A 3,751-nucleotide genomic window follows, 5' to 3' on the forward strand; every position below is an offset into this window, starting at 1 on the left:
GCTGTCCTACTGTTACTACAGCCAAAGCAAGAAAGTGCCTCCGTTTTGGTTTAGTATTACTGTTTCGGTAACTGCGAGGATTTCTAGTTAGGGCTTGTCCTTAAAGGCTGCAGAAACGCAGCGCCAGGCCCATTGTTTTAGCACCGTCAGGCACAACTGTGATCCTTCCTGGCTGAATGTTTAGTTCAGCCAAGCAATCGGATTTTAGGAAACCGCTGTAATTTACACGTAATGTTCCAGCAGCGCGACTAGCCTTTTCCTCCTGTTTTTGGTGCCCTTTCCCACGTGCTTCATGTGAGTTTCTGTCTAGTCTTGTGTTTGAAATGGGAGTTAATAAATTCACTGTCGGTTCTTGGTTTTTGAGGGTTGCGTTGTCTGGTTGGGTTTGGATTTTTTCTCCCCAGTTCTTCTGCAGTATTACCTTAGGGCTGTGTACAAGTTTCATGGAGGTGTTGTTTCTGCTTGATTGATTTGAGGGACTGGCAGGAAATACTTCAGTAGAAATTTAGAGGGGAAAAAAAGTCACGAGAATGTAGGATCATTGGAAGAGGAAGATGGCTGTTGGGCAGATGTACTAACTAGTACACGAATTATCTATCGCCTGCGTTTGATAACTGTTTAGTAGAAAGGAGTGCTATCGCCACCTTTAAGAAATCAGACTGTTGCCTGCAGGCCATATAATAACTGCTCCCTAAAAAAATACCGGAACTACTTAATAGTTTATGAAGCGTTATGTTTCAGTTCCTGGTCAGTACAGGACTGTTTAATGCTAGACTCCAACAGAGCACCTTCCCACTCTCTGAAAAACTGCAAAACGGTGGTGATTGTTCCTGCCGTGAGAGAGCACGGGCCTGTTTTGCGCATGGGAAAGAGAGTGGCAGACGGAGCATGAAGCTGTTGGCCCAAATCTGGGTGTGCGAAGAGCTGAGCCACACACGGAGTGGAGACGGGTGTTTATTTTGTGTCTGCGCAGAGGTGGGGGCTGGGGGGAGCTCCACAAAGCTAGCACACCTTGGCTTACACGTTGTAAGCTTTCATATTTTACAAAAAGCGACTGTAGTATGGCTTGTGGTCTAATAAAATACAAGAAATCAGTTTTCTCAGTGTCTGCTCTGTCCTGGTAAACACCTTTATTTCAATAATTGGAGCAGTATATTTTTTTCTAGACTAGGTGGTGTGTTACTTTTATGGCTGATGTTTTGGACTGGTGTTTTTATTTGGGTTTCGTGGGGTATGGTGAGTTTGGCATTTTTAAACGTAGTGACAGGAGAGGCAGAGTTCACGTTTCGGGGCTGATATGCCGGTGCTTTATTTTGACAGGCACCTCCTGTCTTCATCCAAGTGTAACCGTGTGCATTTATAAATGATGAGACATGAACTGATTAATTTTCAAACTACACCGAAGATAAGTTTCCTGTAGTGCTGCTTCCTTCTTGAATAAACTTGAATTTGTTTTCTAAATGCTCTTTAGCTGGAAATTGACAGCTTCCTTACCCCTTTGACTTTTAAGCAGTCGTGAGCATTTGAGAAGGGTCCCTCTCTGAGATATTCTGGAGCAGTAAGCTGATCTCAAATGGGTTTGGTAATTGTAGTTTCTTCTCATTAACCTCATTAACCACACTCTTAAGCTGTCGTAGGTCTGGGCTTTGCTTTGAACAAATACAAGTTCCAGTGGGTTGGAAATGCCGCTTTCAGTGACAGTCAGAGGCTATAGTGCAGGCTTTGGGACTGCAGTAGAGGTTAGCTATTGCCGTGTTTGGATTGTAGAACTCGACTGTGTGTTTCTTTTCTTGTGAACAGATTGGTGACTCTCCTGCATCTATTTCTGTGGCCCAGCTTACTAAGGTATATGAATATTCTCGTCAAATACTTAAAAAATAAAAAAGCGTTTTCTTTGTACTTTTAAATCTTATACTGTCATCTGTGTCTGGCTAGCACTTGTAATTTGAACAAGACTTTAATAAAATTTCTACTAATTTAAAGTATTTACTTTAACTTTAAAATGTGTGTATATTTTGATACCATCCTGTAAAGAGTAGTTCCCATTTTGGAAGATAAAAGCAGAGTACCTTATCAGCCTCAAGATGATGTTGTAGTATTGGTCTTGTTCAGGACCCAGAGGAGCAGCACTTTAGCTGTCTACCATTTTTGATAAGTTTTGTTAATTTTGCGTTGGAAACAAACACAATTTTTATGGAAGCCTTGATTTGTCTGTAAGCTGTGGACATTTAAGGGGGGTTTTGAACAGCCAAAATAGAAGCGTTTCTGTAACGTGGACAATTGCATCCCTATTTTTGAATTTCTAGTGATGGTAGTCACAGAAACTTTGTGTTCTGTGACTGTCTTCTTTGAATGCTGCACAATTTCATAAATTGTAGTATATGTACAGTGGAGAACGCAATCTAATTTGAACACAAACTGTGAATTGTGAAAATGTGCCCAGTTGTTTCTAAGATTATACCAATGTGTCTGTGTGGCATAATAGCAGATGTGGCCCTCTGAAACTGTTGTAATGCCATGTTTGGCTATGGAATCGCTTGCATTTTTGGCTCAATAACGTGTGACTTTGGCCGGGAGAGCACTAGTGATGGCCCTTGGTGCACAGACGTATTGCTGTGCAATGAAATTACTCGTCTTGAAAGAGCACAAAGATTAGAGGAGGCAGGACCTAATGCAGAGGAGACAGTTCTTTCTTCTGAAAATAAAGGCCGGCATTCATTTCCAAGAAGGAGAGATCTCTTCCTGCTGGTAACATCTTCCCTCTCTCACTGCAGAAATTAAATTGTGTACAATTGAGAAAAAAATAGTTTGGAAAGCAGCCTACAAAAGAAATTGGTCTCCATTAGTGCTGTCCTTAAACGTGTCCTTGGTTCTGTAAACTCCTGTGAAGTTTTGCTCGAAAAAGTGAAAAACCGTCCAAGCGGTGTACACATTTAAGCTTTTGAGAGAATTTAACTATTTCAGAAAAATGCAGGAACATACCATAAAGCAGGTCAAAGCCGTTACTTACTCTAACCTCTTCAGTGCAGGCTGGCTTAGCATGGAGGCAAGGTGTTCAGAGTTCTCTGGTTTTTTATTACTGTGCATTAAACGCCATAATTGAATGTTGGTGTATTGCCAGTAATGTTTTGTGGGTTTTGGACGTGTTTTGTAAACCGTTTGGGTTCAAACAAATTAGTCAATGATCTCTAAAGTTTTCTGGAAATGTAAATGGCAGTGATTTCATAGATGTCGATCTGGATTATGTCACTGTTGAGCAAAAGCTGTGTATGTGAAACAAGCATTTAAGAAAATGTTGAAACTAGTTGGCTGCTTTTGTGCATGAATGCCATTAAAACCAAACCACGAGTGGCTGATCTGACCGATAGGTGCTTGAAGGTCCAGATCACTGAGAGTCACTCCCTTAGACCCTGCTCGTATCTGGACTAGTGTGTAATTTGAACATTTGAACTAATACGTCTCTACTAATCAGATGGCTTCAATAATTTGAAAATCTGATTCTGCATAAGGTCGATATGACAATCTGTGTGAGCTTAACTGTGTTTCTAATGTGCCTGTCAAATAATTCCCTGACGTCATCTGTTGAATATTTGCATGTTTTAATTACACAAGCCTCTGGTTGCGTATTCATGCCATTTAACGTTAGTCACTGAACATATGTGCGTGAGGTATGAACTCGGCCTTCCTACAGAGATGGTGAATCTAAGTTTCCCCAGTGACTGGCTCAGAGCCCTGAATTGAGATCTCCCTC

Source organism: Larus michahellis (genome assembly GCF_964199755.1).
Source record: "Larus michahellis chromosome W unlocalized genomic scaffold, bLarMic1.1 SUPER_W_unloc_1, whole genome shotgun sequence".
NCBI classification, from domain to species: Eukaryota; Metazoa; Chordata; class Aves; order Charadriiformes; family Laridae; genus Larus; species Larus michahellis.